The following is a 16,988-nucleotide window of genomic DNA, read 5'->3' on the forward strand; positions in this document are numbered from 1 at the left end:
AATGTACATTTTTTCTGTGTTATCAGGAAAAGTTGTTTTTCTTTAAGCTGTCTCTCTGCCTTTACTAGCCTGTCCCTCAGATTGCGTCCTCTTCTGAAGGCCATCATAGGGGCCTTCGGGAATAGTCTGTACAAGATGGGGTCATTGTGGAGGATGCCCCAATGTTTCCAACTAGTTTTGCTTATCTGAAAGCTCTGACATGAGAATTTGGATATGTAAAGGAGAGGAGTTTCTTTGTCTTTCACTCTAGGCATCAGTAGTTCCTCCTTGGTGATGTCCATAGATCCCATTTTGTCTTCATTGAGGACCTCCTGGGGGTATCCCCTAGATTCAAATGTGTTGATCAGTGTTGCACATTTTGTATCCGGACCTGCTGGATCAGAGATAATCCTTTTCAATCTCAAAATGTCACTATACGGTTGGCTTTTAAGCATTGCCTTCGGGTGGAAACTTGTATAGTGGGGGTTGTTATTGACATCCGCTGGTTTGTGATAGATGGTTGTTGCAATATTACCTTCCTTGATTTCAAGACTGACGTCAAGGTAATGTAGTGTTGGTGCTCCAATTTCCATTGTGAATGTAATTGTAGGATGAACTGCATTAGGTCAGGAATGAACTTAAGTCCTCTCTCGGGCCACACCAGATATGCCAAAGATGTCGTCTGTAAATCCTTTCCAGATAAGAACTTTGGACAATCAAGCAAGGTGATCTAGTACATAATGTTGATCAAACCTATACATAAAGGTGTTGGTATACACTATGGCCATTGCTGACCCCATTGACGTACCTGAGGCTTATATGTAATATTTACCTTGAAATCGAAAATAGTTACTGTAAAGTATGAGATTAAGTAGTCTGTGCGAGGGTACAGCGCATAGGCTGCATACAGACCGGTGTGGCGTCTATATGGATATGCATCTGGCCATGTCTATGCCAGGGTACAGTGCGTAGGCTGACAGTAGACAGGTGTGGAGTCTATGTTGATATGCATCTGCTCATGGATATGCCAGGGTACAGTGCATAGGATGCAGGTAGACAGGTGTGGAGTCTATATGGATGTGCATGTGGTCATGTCTATGCCAGGGTAAAGTGCATAGGATGCAGGTAGACAGGTGTGGAGTCTATATGGATATGCATCTGCTCATGTCTATGCCAGGGTACAGTGCATAGGCTGCAGGTAGACCAGTGTGGAGGCTATATGGATATGCATCTGCTCATGTATATGCCAGGGTACAGTGCATAGGATGCAGGTAGACAGGTGTGGAGTCTATATGGATATGCATCTGCTCATGTCTATGCCAGGGTACAGTGCATAGGCTGCAGGTAGACCAGTGTGGAGGCTATATGGATATGCATCTGCTCATGTATATGCCAGGGTACAGTGCACAGGATGCAGGTAGACAGGTGTGGAGTCATTATGGGTGTGCATCTGGCCATGTATATGCCAGGGTACGGTGCATAGGCTGCAGGTAGACCAGTGTGGAGGCTATATGGATATGCATCTGCTCATGTATATGCCAGGGTACAGTGCATAGGATGCAGGTAGACAGGTGTGGAGTCATTATGGGTGTGCATCTGGCCATGTATATGCCAGGGTACGGTGCATAGGCTGCAGGTAGACCAGTGTGGAGGCTATATGGATATGCATCTGCTCATGTCTATGCCAGGGTACGGTGCATAGGCTGCAGGTAGAGAGATGTGGAGTCGATATGTACATGCTATTTCTCCACATATGGTCTTAATGTGATATTTTTTCATTTGTATTCTGTGTTGTAAAGCAGCATTGGTGCAATTCCCAGATTAATATGTAATATTGTGGAGCCTTGTTGAAGCATGTTAATCTCTGTGATTTAAATTCCTAATAATTAGTTTAATTGCTTGATATACCTCATGCTGCTGAGTCCTGATTGTTGCTGTCCTGGTATTTATTTTATTTGAGTTCTCTTGTGTATTTCAGTGTCTATGACTTAAGCATTCTTCACATAATGTTATGATATTCAAATATTTCAGACTGCCGATGACTGCTAAAGGACTCAACACTGATTAAATCACTTCTAAATTGATTCCCAACTTGACAACTATGGAAAAAGTCCATAGTCAAAGATCTCCTAAAGGCCTGGTGGTCCTCCACTGTTCTGAAAATAGTGATTCCTCTGATGCTTGCTCAGACTTGAGCAGTGACTGAAGCACTTCTCGCAATCTGGGCACTTATAGGGCTTCACCCCTGTATGGATCCGCTGATGTATTTTCAAAGTGTCACAGCGACTGAAGCTTGTCTTGCACTCCGTGCATTTGTAGGGCTTCTCTCCTGTATGGATCCGCTGATGGCTTATCAGATGTGAGGACTGAATGAAGCTTTTCTTGCACTCTGTGCACGTGTAAGGCTTCTCCCCAGTATGGAGGCTCTGATGACTTATCAGAGTTGAGGAGTGACTGAAGCTGTTCTTGCACTCTGTGCACTTGTATGGCTTCTCACCAGTATGGATCCTCTGATGGATTATCAGAGCTGAGTACTGACTGAAGCTTTTCTTGCACTCTGTGCACTTGTAGGGCTTCACCTCAGTATGGATCCTCTGATGAATTTTCAAAGTGTCATAGCGAGTAAAGCTTGTCTTGCACTCCGTGCACTTGTAGGGCTTCTCTCCAGTATGGATTCTCTGGTGGATTAACAGAGCTGAGGAATGATAGAAGCTTTTCTTGCACTCTGCGCACGTGTAGGGCCTCTCCCCAGTATGGGTTCTATGATGCACATATAGTCTGGAGATCCGATTGAAGCTTTTCTCACACTCAGTACACTTGTACAGTTTCTCACCTGCATGAGATTTCATGTGTGAGATTAGAATAGACCTGTGAGGGAAACACATCCCACAGACTCTGCAGGCAACCACCTTCTGGTTTGTTTTGATCTGCATAGGTGTCCCGGGCATTGGATTCCCTGAGGAGGATGGTACATTATATACAGGTTCACTGGAATGGCACTGCCCATTGTCTGTAGAGCTTCTCTCAGTCCTTGGTATATCCCATGTTCTCGTCTTCATTTCCAGATTCTTGGTTTTGGAGATGACTCTAGTCTCTGTTGAAAGAAGCAAGATTTCAGATATTATTTCATGCCATAGAACAGCTAGAAAGAACATTGGCTAGTGTAGTGCAGATTGCCCCACCCCCACACTACCACACTTGGTGATACTGAGTGATTAGGTCTGCCTCTCTGTTCATTAAAATAAAGGACTTCAGAGAACGTCAAAATAGCCTGAAAAAAGCCTGTGTGTAAAAGGAGGAATTTGTACAGGAGGTGGTGTTATTGTGCTGTTTACTTGTGTTCTTGTTTGCATTTTACTCTTAGCTTCCACAATCCTGCACACTTAATCCTATAGTATTTCCCATTCCCTTTCCTATTGTCTCTCTCCGGGTAAGAGTGTCATATTGTAAGTATGATGCTCTAAAAATCCACATTATAAATCTGATATACATCATTCCATCTCAGTTGCCAAACTCACAGGAGTAAACATACCTGCTGGGTATATGTTAAAGTGGTATTAAAGCAAGCAATGGTAAGTCTAATGGCTAAGGAACTCATGCCCTGCAACCAGGACGCCCCTTAAACGCTACAGCAGCAAATTCAAAACAGCCACATGCCATGCCAAAGCCAACCACTAGCTCCAAGATCTCCAATCTGTCAGCAATCATACACAAACACTTTTCAGGATCGTCAAGTCCCTTTCCAAACCACAATCAGCACCTTGCACACCCCATCCACTTCAGTATGCAACTCCCTCATACTACACCTCTAAATACTAACATAATGGCAATCTGGGGCTCCTGTGGTGAGCCAGGTCAGTTTGTGGTGGGGCTGCGCCTCTTCTGTTCAATGTAGTGGAAAGCATCTCCACCAGTAGGGGTTTTCCGCCAAGAATCGGGCAGTTGAGTGGGCCAATACTATTGGTATGCTGATGATACAATATTGTTGGATAAAACTGATAGAGCTACAGCGCCGCTTTTGGGTAATTCAGATTTATCTAAGAGAGAATAATCCTAAATTAAATACTATTAAATCAGCCATTTTTTTAATGTAATATTTTATTGGTTTTGTAACATACAAACTGTGGTCCTTACCGGACCAAAAACACAAAACAAACTAAAACAATAATATCGTACAGTGGTACACTCAGACAAGCAAATCATACAAAATCGCAATAGATTTGCTATACTACGAGGAAGGATCCCCTGTTGCCAGCACGTTCTACGTACAGGGGTGTCGCGTCGAGTCCGGTTACATGCTTCATACCTCGTCTTCCCATTGACGCCATATCTTGTCCGCCTTATCGGGACAACCTCGGCTTTTAAACACTCTCCTTTCTATGGCAATGCAAATCTGTACATCAGTGATCCACTGGTTTATTTGCGGCGTCTCCGCAGCACCCCATAATTGTGCTATATTCCTTTTTGCAACTGCAGTGGTTGTCATAAAGCAGAGTTTTTCATACCTTGACAAGTCAATTTCACTGTCCGCTCCGAGGATTAACAGTTTCGGGTCTCTGGGGATTGTTTTATGCAGTACTCTAGTTAGGATGTCACAGCATTGCTGCCAATACTCGCAAATCTTCGGGCATTAAGTAGTTCAAGTACCCGTCGAAAAGGAAAACAAAATTGGTATGCAGATGGGGATAAAATGAAGGTAGTTCACAATATGACCGACTTGGGTGTTTCAATCCATAGTAACGAGAAGAGTGGCAATGTAACAGCCAGAGTAGGCTCCAGACTGGCTCCTGTACACGCACAGAAAATCTCATTCAAATATTGGAAATTTACATTGCTGCCCATTATTCGATGGTATGTGGGCAAGGAAATGACGGTGATTTTATATGGCTGGGAACTGCAAAGGGTGGACTGTAGGACACCGGGGAGATTAGAGGGGATATTTTGGAAACTTCTGCTTGGCCTGCTAGACTCCCTTCCACTGATAGCCCTTAGATATGAATTCAAAATAAATCATAGGAAGTGTACGTTAAGATGTTAAAACTAAAGAATATATCACAAAATCATATCACCATCAGGTTAATAATTCAAAGATTTAGGAATGTCGGCAGTGGAAAAGTGCGATAGCTCTCTGAATAAATTTAAGGATGCATGTGTGCACATTCTGGAGAGCATTGATTCAGAGATCCAGTATTATTGGAAAACCTAACACGTGTCACAGTCAAGGTGGAGCTGGTAGAGTGGGCAGAGATTGTGGACTGTCTGGCAAGATATGCATTATATACAGAGCTAGTGATATCCCAAGATAATGTGGTAGTACCCAAAAGCATGCAACAAGGTCCCCTACCCCAAAACATCAGTCCATCTTCATGAGGTTCCGTACACATTTATTGGGTTCATTAGAAAGACAGGGCCCAACAAGAGGGGTCCACAAAAATGATAGTTATTCGCCGATGTGCAAAGAGAAAGATATCACCAAAACTATACACCATTGGCTAATATCGTGCAACAGAACATTTGATTTGAGGAAACTGGACTTGTGATTAGGGAAGATTGGGTACAGAGAACTTTTGTGTGAGACTAACGGGTGGTCACACGATCTCTCTGTCAATTGCGGTAATTCATATTTTAATATCTATCCACAATGCTCTGTGTGAAAAGGTATATTTATGAATTTGTATGTGAATTGTAATTATATGAAGACTGTGGATTTTCTTTTAATAGTTATGCCTATGTTGGGAACATTTGTTTAAAAAATTAATTGAAGAATATATATAAGTATATAAAATTATGTGTGCTTTGTAAAAACTAATTTTAGAATTGTACAAAAACATTGTTAAACTTTATTTTAAACTGTAAACGTAAACATGATAAATACATAGTAACTCTAAATACACAACATCAGACAAGGACTCCCAACACCTGGGACACCTTCCAATCCTATCCAATCCTTCCAGTCCAATCCTATAAAAAAAAAAGACACCCACATAGTCCTTACTGCCCAAATAAAAAACCTGCACACTTCCTGGATGATGCCTGCCAACCTCAAGCTACATCCAGCTACATCACCACTCTCGCTCCACAATGACTCAAAATCAACAACTCCTGTTTCTCACATGGTACTATCTCCTATGCATTCAACACTGGAGAAATCTCCCCCTCCCCCTCGACCCCACACTCCCCAAAAACTACCACCTCATTTATATCCTGCGTTACCTCTCCAAAATCATGGTAGACTCACAAAAATCAAAATCGGTAGAGGATATCAATAATACACACAACAACACAACACAACACACCTTATTTATTTATTTGTATTTGTGGAGCGCACTACAGCCCACAGGCATCGAGGCGCTAAACCTTAACCTACCACGTGCTCTCTATGTCCCCTGCTAAAAGGTTGTCAAAATGTGTGTGAAAATTCAAAACATGTCCAAATAATTTTGCTGTTACCCTTGTTCTCGTGAGCGGCATTGGTCACAGTTAGATGTGTAACCTTAGTGTGGAGACAGGGGGTACCATCTCAATTGCCTATAGCCTACTGTGGGGCTATTGTTCATAACAGGATTCCCATACTCCAGATGCAACTTGCATGATAAATAAATAGTAATGCACAATAGGCAGTCAGTAAGCTCATGTTCTTTACAATGCTCCTGGATACAAGAGTGGTGATTACTTTTTATTTTTTTATTTTGTTTTTAATGTGATACAGTTTTGTACAAAACTTTACACATAAGCAAAATACAATTAATTATTTCCAATTTCATAACCATAATTCCAAATTCAAAAATCAGAATTCAGTATTAATCATCAAAAAATCGTAAAATCATATTGTAATTCAAGTTCAAAATAATAAAGTAAAAAGAATGCGAATAGAAGATAAAGATAAAAATGTCAAATAGAAATAAAATAAGTTGAATGAATAAAAAAAAGGAGGAAGAGGAATAACTAGTTCAAGAAAACCCAGAGGGCCATAAAGTCAAGGAATCAGCTTGGAGGATCATCAGTTTGATAACTTCAATCCCACCAATCAGAGCAGATGCCAGGGTTAGCAATTAATTGGCACAGCATATGTAGTTATTGTTTCAGTTACTGACTAGACGATAACCATAATTCAGTTACAAAAGTATTTAATTAATGTCAATTATTGTCCATTATTAAAGTTGTTATTATTTCTACACCCAAGTGTTAACTCCAAGTTCATCATTTTATCAGCATCATTCCAAACTCTGAAAAGTGCCATTTGAAGCTTAACACTGGAAGTGTTAACACACCGATGCCAGAAATCCTTTTCCCTAATGTGGTCAATATTATGGACATACGTTGGTATGTGACCACGAGTGGTGATTACATACTCATAAAGAGTTAAAGCGTGAATATATACAGACATATTATACCTTAGAAGAATTGTGTATAGGCAGGATCGTTAATAAGTACGTACGATATACTAATCGTCTAAACAATCCTTCATCACAATTCATCTTCAACAACACATCACTACAAACAACCTACTGAACCCTTTCCAGTCGGCCTCCTGACCTTGACAGCACTGTGACTACTACACTTCATTGCCTCAATGACCTCCATAAAAACACGGACAAGAGGCATATAGCCCTGCTCGTACTGCTCAACCTCTCTGTAGCCTTGAACACAAGCAACAACACCATTCTTACCAACATTCTATTCCCCCACAAGATGATACTCCAAGGTACTTGTGCTCAACGGTTTCCTTCTTCACCGACAGAAAACACTCTGTCTCTTCTTCTACTTTCTCTTCTTGTTTATGTTGTGTTATGCATTATGAGATGATTTATTCGTCTTTTTCTTCTCTTTTGGACTCAATCTTGTGACCAGGTTTGTAATTTTATGAAGCTTGTTTATTTCTGATTGTATTACAAACTTTACTGGTGAAAATAAAAAATGATAATGTGGTTTAGAAAAAGAAAAAAAAATGTCTCCATGCCACCTTACCGTTTCAACCCCACCCCAGTCAAGTATGGGGTTCCACAAGGTTTCTCCCTATGTCTACTCCTATTTAACCAATAACTAGAGTCCTCTGGACAGAATCCTAGCATACACAACATCCATTTCCACCAAAATGTAGGCAACAGTCAAATATACTTCCAAATCTCATCCGCAACACAACTCCCCAGCCTCGAAAGCTGTCTCTCCACCATCACCACCTGCATGGTCGCCAACGTAATCTAAACCTTTCAGAAAAATGAAATACTGCCTCATCTTCCCCCACTGCACCCCTGCACAAATCAGACCTCACCATCTGGATAAAAGAACTTGAGTGGGGCCACTCAAACATGTCCCTCTCCACAGCTATCAAATCCTTAGGCTTCACCACTGACCCTCCACACGCCACATAGCTATTGTCTGCAGAACATGCAATCTACAACTACACCTCCTAAGGAAGAGCAGACACAAGATTCCCCCTGACTTCTGCACCACAGTCCAAGTACTGATTCTCGCCAAGCTACACTACAGTATTGCTTTTCTCACTAGATTCCCCAACAGCAGCCTTGCCCCTTGAAAACCACACAAAAAGCAGCAGCCAGCCGCATCCTGCACCCATGCAAACATTCACCCATCGCCCCAGCTCTCATCCAGCTCCACTGGCTGCCTGTACCTCAGCAAAGAATTTCCTTCAAAGGACTCTGCATTTTATTATTTCAAAGCCACCCACCACAAAACCCCATCTAACCTTCATGAGAAACTCAAACCCATCACCCACACCAGAGTGCAACATGTCTAGGTTTTACTCTTTAGCTAGGAATATAATTCACTCGCCCACAAATAGAGCCCCTTAATTCCCATCAATCAAATAACTTTATTCAGATTCAAAACAAAATCCATTAAAGTACAAACAATCAAGATAAACCACTCACCAATATACCCCGAAACACCAGAATAGTGCAGATAAAACACAGTCATTGCATACAATGATAAGGCAAGTATCAGAATTCATTCACGATTTCCTGAGACTCAACACAGATATTTCAGTAAAGTCCAAGCGTCACAGAAGTCTTAGCCAATAAAATAAAAACCATATCTGGCCTCCACTGCCTAAACTTAAAATGACATGACATAACTTTTAAAGATCTACCCTTGATTGCTTTATAAACTGGGCAGAAGAATAAGAAATGCATTAGATCTTCACGTTCAGATCACATAATAGGCGCCTGCCTCATTCCTCACCCTAGTTATCACATAATAGACAGCTGCCTCATTCCTCCCCCTAGTTATCACATAATAGACAGCTGCCTCATTCCTCACCCTAGTTATCACATAATAGACAGCTGCCTCATTCCTCACCCTAGTCATCAAATAATAGGCACCTGCCTCATTCCTCACCCTAGTTATCACATAATAGGCGCCTGCCTCATTCCTCACCCTAGTTATCACATAACAGACACCTGCCTCATTCCTCGTCCTAGTTATCACATAATAGACAGCTGCCTCATTCCTCACCCTAGTTATCACATAATAGACAGCTGCCTCATTCCTCACCCTAGTTATCACATAATAGGCGCCTGCCTCATTCCTCACCCTAGTTATCACATAACAGACACCTGCCTCATTCCTCGTCCTAGTTATCACATAATAGACAGCTGCCTCATTCCTCACCCTAGTTATCACATAATAGACAGCTGCCTCATTCCTCACCCTAGTCATCAAATAATAGGCACCTGCCTCATTCCTCACCCTAGTTATCACATAATAGGCGCCTGCCTCATTCCTCACCCTAGTTATCACATAACAGACAGCTGCCTCATTCCTCACCCTAGTTATCACATAATAGGCGCCTGCCTCATTCCTCACCCTAGTTATCACATAATAGGCGCCTGCCTCATTCCTCACCCTAGTTATCACATAACAGACAGCTGCCTCATTCCTCACCCTAGTTATCACATAATAGGCGCCTGCCTCATTCCTCACCCTAGTTATCACATAATAGGCGCCTGCCTCATTCCTCGGCCAAGATATCACATAATAGGCGCCTGCCTCATTCCTCGGCCAAGATATCACATAATAGAGAGCTGCCTCATTCCTGCCTCATTCCTCCTCCTAGATATCACATAATAGGCGCCTGCCTCATTCCTCACCCTAGTTATCACATAATAGGCGCCTGCCTCATTCCTCACCCTAGTTATCACATAACAGACACCTGCCTCATTCCTCGTCCTAGTTATCACATAATAGACAGCTGCCTCATTCCTCACCCTAGTTATCACATAATAGACAGCTGCCTCATTCCTCACCCTAGTCATCAAATAATAGGCACCTGCCTCATTCCTCACCCTAGTTATCACATAATAGGCGCCTGCCTCATTCCTCACCCTAGTTATCACATAACAGACAGCTGCCTCATTCCTCACCCTAGTTATCACATAATAGGCGCCTGCCTCATTCCTCACCCTAGTTATCACATAATAGGCGCCTGCCTCATTCCTCACCCTAGTTATCACATAACAGACAGCTGCCTCATTCCTCACCCTAGTTATCACATAATAGGCGCCTGCCTCATTCCTCACCCTAGTTATCACATAATAGGCGCCTGCCTCATTCCTCGGCCAAGATATCACATAATAGGCGCCTGCCTCATTCCTCGGCCAAGATATCACATAATAGAGAGCTGCCTCATTCCTGCCTCATTCCTCCTCCTAGATATCACATAATAGGCGCCTGCCTCATTCCTCACCCTAGTTATCACATAATAGGCGCCTGCCTCATTCCTCACCCTAGTTATCACATAACAGACAGCTGCCTCATTCCTCACCCTAGTTATCACATAATAGGCGCCTGCCTCATTCCTCACCCTAGTTATCACATAACAGACAGCTGCCTCATTCCTCACCCTAGTTATCACATAATAGGCGCCTGCCTCATTCCTCACCCTAGTTATCACATAATAGGCGCCTGCCTCATTCCTCGGCCAAGATATCACATAATAGAGAGCTGCCTCATTCCTGCCTCATTCCTCCTCCTAGATATCACATAATAGGCGCCTGCCTCATTCCTCACCCTAGTTATCACATAATAGGCGCCTGCCTCATTCCTCACCCTAGTTATCACATAACAGACAGCTGCCTCATTCCTCACCCTAGTTATCACATAATAGGCGCCTGCCTCATTCCTCACCCTAGTTATCACATAACAGACAGCTGCCTCATTCCTCACCCTAGTTATCACATAATAGGCGCCTGCCTCATTCCTCACCCTAGTTATCACATAACAGACAGCTGCCTCATTCCTCACCCTAGTTATCACATAATAGGCGCCTGCCTCATTCCTCACCCTAGTTATCACATAATAGGCGCCTGCCTCATTCCTCGGCCAAGATATCACATAATAGGCGCCTGCCTCATTCCTCGGCCAAGATATCACATAATAGAGAGCTGCCTCATTCCTGCCTCATTCCTCCTCCTAGATATCACATAATAGGCGCCTGCCTCATTCCTCACCCTAGTTATCACATAATAGGCGCCTGCCTCATTCCTCACCCTAGTTATCACATAACAGACAGCTGCCTCATTCCTCACCCTAGTTATCACATAATAGGCGCCTGCCTCATTCCTCACCCTAGTTATCACATAACAGACAGCTGCCTCATTCCTCACCCTAGTTATCACATAATAGGCGCCTGCCTCATTCCTCACCCTAGTTATCACATAACAGACAGCTGCCTCATTCCTCACCCTAGTTATCACATAATAGGCGCCTGCCTCATTCCTCACCCTAGTTATCACATAATAGGCGCCTGCCTCATTCCTCGGCCAAGATATCACATAATAGGCGCCTGCCTCATTCCTCGGCCAAGATATCACATAATAGAGAGCTGCCTCATTCCTGCCTCATTCCTCCTCCTAGATATCACATAATAGGCGCCTGCCTCATTCCTCCCCCTAGTTATCACATAATAGGCGCCTGCCTCATTCCTCCCCCTAGATATCAGATAATAGGCACCTACTTCATTCCAAGTTGCCTCTGATCTCTAGACATTTTCCCGGTAACAGCCCTTAAGGGTAAAAGATTACACGGTAGGCGGTGAGCCATGGCACTATTAGCGCCATGGCTCATGCCGGTAAAATACTGGCACCGCCTTGGCGGAAAGGGGATTTACCGCCCCATTCCAAGGTTGGAGGGGCGGTAAATCCCCCTTCCACCATTGCCCTTCACCATTCCCATTTCTGCCCCATAGGGCTCTATGGGAATGGGGAAGGTGCTAATTACGGCACCGCAATTTTGCGGTGCCGTAATTAGCTCCGAGGTCCCTTAGGGGGTTGGATTTTAACGCCTGCAAAAAGCAGGCGTTAAATCCCCCAACCCACAAAGGGACCTCGTAGTAAGGCGGTAAGGATTTACCGGTACCAGTATTTTACCGGTACCGGTAAATCCCTACCGCCATCCGTGTAATGAGGCCCGAAGTCTCGCCCTAGTTATCACATAACAGACACCTGCCTCATTCCTCGCCCTAGTTATCACATAATAGGCACCTGCCTCGCCCTAGTTATCACATATGTGTGTAAAATGCATCACCTTGTGCCGTGCAGGCCGAGGGGCAGAGGTGCTGTCAGGGATGGTACAGTCTGGCTTATCCTCACCACTTTTCTGATCAGGAAATTGACATATACATACATGGCAAGATATGGTTGCTCAGGCTTGAGTAACCCTTTGCATTCTGGGATTTACTTTTCTGGGTTTATACTGGGAAATCCATGACCAGATGTTGTATAATGTGACGAAGAAAGAGCGGCTGGATGAGTACCTCTGGAATAACTTGGATCATGTTGGAGTGTATGGACACATCAGTGCAGGCATCTGATTAGAACAGTCTCTGGCTGATTCCGGCGCTCCTCACTGTATCATAATAAGATAGATGCAAGGCAGCGAAACAAAAGTCTATTACCCTTAGACTGTAAAGGGAAATAAATCTGCACAAATAATTAATTAGACCTTAAGATGTTTCGCGCTCTGCTGATAAAGAAGACTATTTACTATGGTTTCAAGGTCTTTCTCAATTATGAATTGAACCAAAATGTTTTTCTGTTGTTTTAGCCTTTGTTTTAATCCAAACAAAAATTGAACCAAAAGTTTTTTCTGTTGTTTTAGCCTTTGTTTTAATCCAAACAGGCAATGGTATTGTTGACTTATAAATTGCATTCAAAACCAAAAAACTATTGCATCTCAGAATTTGACTTTTTCCAAAATTGATAATAAGTTTCATTCCTTTGTGAGTTTCATTCACTCCAATGTATTTTATTTTTGAGATTGAAATAGGAGTTACATACTAGTAGGTGCTGTTACTTCACAGACTAGTTCCATTAAATTCAATATTCTTGCGGCACAAAACCAATTTGTTTTGAATCTGTACCCTCTTAATCTATACCCGACGCGTGTTTCACCGTCTGGTGTTTGGCGGCTCTTCAGGGGATTTTAATTTGAGGATAGTTCAAAAAAATAAAATAAAGAGAGATGCTAATTCGCATTTGTTGAGTTATACTTGTGATGTTATTCGTTTTACAAAAATGCCTGGTGGGAATCAAAAAGAAAAAAGAAAAATTACTTTTGTTGGAAAGAACAATATGATTTCCAATATACATGTGTCCCGTTTGTTAATTTTCTCTATTATTAGTACTCTTGAAAAAGGGTGACTGTGGGGGGATTTGAGACACAGTTCGCTAAATGCATCGAAAAAACTTACTTGAGCAGCCTGTTACACGAAAACGATATGAGGAATGCGGGCTGTCTACTATCGGTGCTGTTTGTGGCTGCTTTCCGATGGAGTCCCTAAGTAGAGACATTGGGGGTCATTCCGAGTAGGGCGGTAAGGGTTAACGGTCACCGGTAACGAGACAGGTGCCGCTAAACCCTTACCACCCTATTCCGAGTTCCCTTTGCGGGTTGGTACTTAACGCCTGCTTTTTGCAAGCGTAAAAAAAACAACCCGCAAAGGGACCTAGGAGCCAATTACGGCACCATAATTTACGGTGCCGTAATTAGTGCCTTCCCCATTCCCATTGAGCCCTATGGGGCAAAAATGGGAATGGCCCATGGTGAATGGGGAATTACCGACCCTGCCAACCTTGGAATGGGGCGGTAATTCCGCCATTCACCATGGTGGAGTCGGAAAAATAACGGCGTCAACCAAGGCGCTAATATCGCCTTGGTTAACGCCAGGGTCGGTATGAGGCCCAATATGTATGTGTGTCAATGGTGCCTACTGTTGTATACAGCAAAAAATAACAATAACATGCTCTAAAGCACGAACAAGTTAGAATTTGCACTGTTTCACGGTGTCTGTAAGGCGGAGCTTCCTACCTCAATGTGGTACGAGAAATTTTCAAACACCAAATACGGGTCGATCCTCGGTGCGATTGCCGTGTATCCGTGTTGTGGACGCTGCCGTGTCTAGCCCGGAAATGTAAAAGAAAGGTGAACGCTGTGACGTGGATGTCACGTGTCATTATTCAAAAATACATCAGTGCAGGCCTTGACTCCTGCAAGTGCAAGTCTAGTTGCTGACCCATAAAGCAGCACCCGCTTATCAGTACGTTCAGCTTCAAAGAGATGGTAATATTCTAACCAATATAATCAGTGGGGTTAGAGGTACCTTTCTACTATCTCTATTTAAAATAAAAAACAATCAAAAACATGCAAAATTGTTTAAAAGTGTCTTCCCAGTTTGCGCAATATGAGCAAACTAGAACGCTTAGTTTATGTTCCACAACACATGGCTGCTTCTCTTCACCCTCCCTTTCAAACATGTCAAAGTATTGGCAAGAGATGCCAAGGGGATAGGGGGGACCACACGAGGAGGGGGACCTTTACCTCGGACCCCAAGCCTGATTATCGTAAAGCTCATAGCAGGACTAGCAGGAGAAATGCACTTCAGTAAAGATTGGCAACACTAGCATCAGCACAATTAAGGGGGATTCTGGGAGTGTCTGTCTACCTGGCTATATCCCGGGTAAGAGTCTCAACCAGAGTCTTCAGCTCACCACCCTCAGGACAGCAGTTCCATGGAAAGACCATACGGGAAGCAATGGTGGACTGCCAGGAAAGATTGGGAATGTTCCGATTTCGATGTGCTGGAGATGGGCCCACAGTATGTGTATGCTGCAGCCAGACACCGTAACCCCAGCACTTGAGAGGACAGACACCAGCTGCCGATAGAAGGTTGAGCACTGTGGAGTCAGAGGAATTTGGGTTGGGGTTCAAGTGGAATAGAGGGGCATGGCAATATCTCTTAACTTTTACACCATCAGGCTTTTATTTGCACTCCCTTACCCTTCCTGTAAAGTTCCTACCAATATCTTGCAGTCAAGGACAGAAACTGCAACATCAGCCTGCAGCCACCAACCTGTGGCAACTAGAAGCAAACTGTGTAGACTTCCACACCACGGGGAATTCCTCAGGCCTCCTGGAATAATTCAGCAACTCTGCTATGTAACTAGTGGACACTCACCCCCCCCCTAAAATCCAGCCGGGCCAAGACCAAACCATCCGCCCCATGGTCCACCCCAGAGCTAGCCTCCAACAAATGCTCAATCCGAGCCCTAGAGAAACGGTGGAACAAAAACCAAAACTCTGGAGACCTCACCAACCTCAAAACTATGTGCACAAACCGCAGGATTCTGATTACAGATGCCAAAGCTGCTGACTACTCCACCAGAATTGCGGCAGCCTCTAAAAGGGGCAAAGCCCTCTTTGAAGTAGTAAAGCACTGTACCAAAGGTCACCTGGCCCCGAGGTACAAGCACCTCAGGAAAAATTCGACAGAATCAACACACTTTCTATTTAAAAATAGACAAAATCAGAGAAACCATAGAATCAACCTCTCACAGCATTAGCATCCCCTGCAACCCAGTATGCACACTGCCCCTATGGACCAAATTATCTCCTCTCCTTCCCCTGGGTCTCCTAAAGATCTTTGCCTCCCTCAAACCTACTTCTTACTAATTCCGGCCTCCATCCTTAATCCCGGCGCTCAATGCACTCCTCAGCATCATCAATGCTTCCCTCGCAGAAAGATAATTCACAGACACCCTCAAGACAGGCCTCATATGACATCTTTTGAAAAAAACAACGCTAGATCCAGATGACCTGGCCAACTACAGACCCATTATAAACCTCCCGTTTATTGGCAAAATCTTGGGAAAAGTCGTTTGTACACAACTACTTGCCAGATTCGTACAACTCCACCTCTTAAATGAATGCAGAATCTAGACAGCCACCATCCAGGTGGTGGAGGATGCTCTCCAAATAATACCAGTTAAAAGATGCTTTCTTTCTAACTGCTTTAGAAGCCATAATCAACACATTTGATTTATCAACATTGATGTTTAATGCATTATCATTCACATACTTTTCCAATCTTGTTAATTGCCCTTGAAGCCCCACTGGCGTCTGGTCCAACAGGCCCAAGTCGTCCGCATAAAATAACCAGGGTATTGAATGTTTACCTAATTCTGGTGGAAACGAAGGGACCCTCGATAAATAATCTCCCAGGTCCGCTATGAAAAGGTTAAAAAAAAGCAAGGGCCAAAATGCACCCCTGCTTTAAACCTCTAAATATTGATATCTCTTTTGTTAGTAAGCCCTACTGGTTGAGTCTTACTTGCATTGAAGATTGAGTGTAAAGTTCTTGAATCAATATATTGGGGACAACGCACCAATAAATTGAACACTTTGCCCAGTCCCGGCACAAACCCGGACTGATATATGTCCAAGGTTTCAGGTTCTTCCACCCATTGATTAAGAGCCCGCAGACGCCCAAATACTTTACCCGGGTCATCTTAAAGAGCTATTGGATGATAATTCTGGGGTATCTCCCTATACCCCTTCTTAAAAATAGACATTACCACCGATCTCTTCCAGGAGTCTGCGTTTGATCTAGTTTCCAAGATCCAGGTAACTAAAGTCACCAGAATCTAGGCCCAGGCCTCTGGGTGGGATTTAAGCATCCAATGTTTCAGGCCTTCAGACCCTGGTGCCCGCGAGTA

The 16,988-nt window shown here is 43.4% G+C and overlaps 1 pseudogene; it reads right to left on the reverse strand.

Moving 5' to 3' along the window:
- Positions 1–1,981: 1,981 nt before the first annotated feature.
- Positions 1,982–16,988, reverse strand: part of LOC138504649 (zinc finger protein 107-like) — a 141,137-nt pseudogene continuing 126,130 nt past the window's right edge.

The sequence above is a fragment of the Ambystoma mexicanum genome, chromosome 11, assembly GCF_040938575.1.
Source record: "Ambystoma mexicanum isolate Mex_15411 chromosome 11, UKY_AmexF1_1, whole genome shotgun sequence".
Taxonomy (NCBI): domain Eukaryota; kingdom Metazoa; phylum Chordata; class Amphibia; order Caudata; family Ambystomatidae; genus Ambystoma; species Ambystoma mexicanum.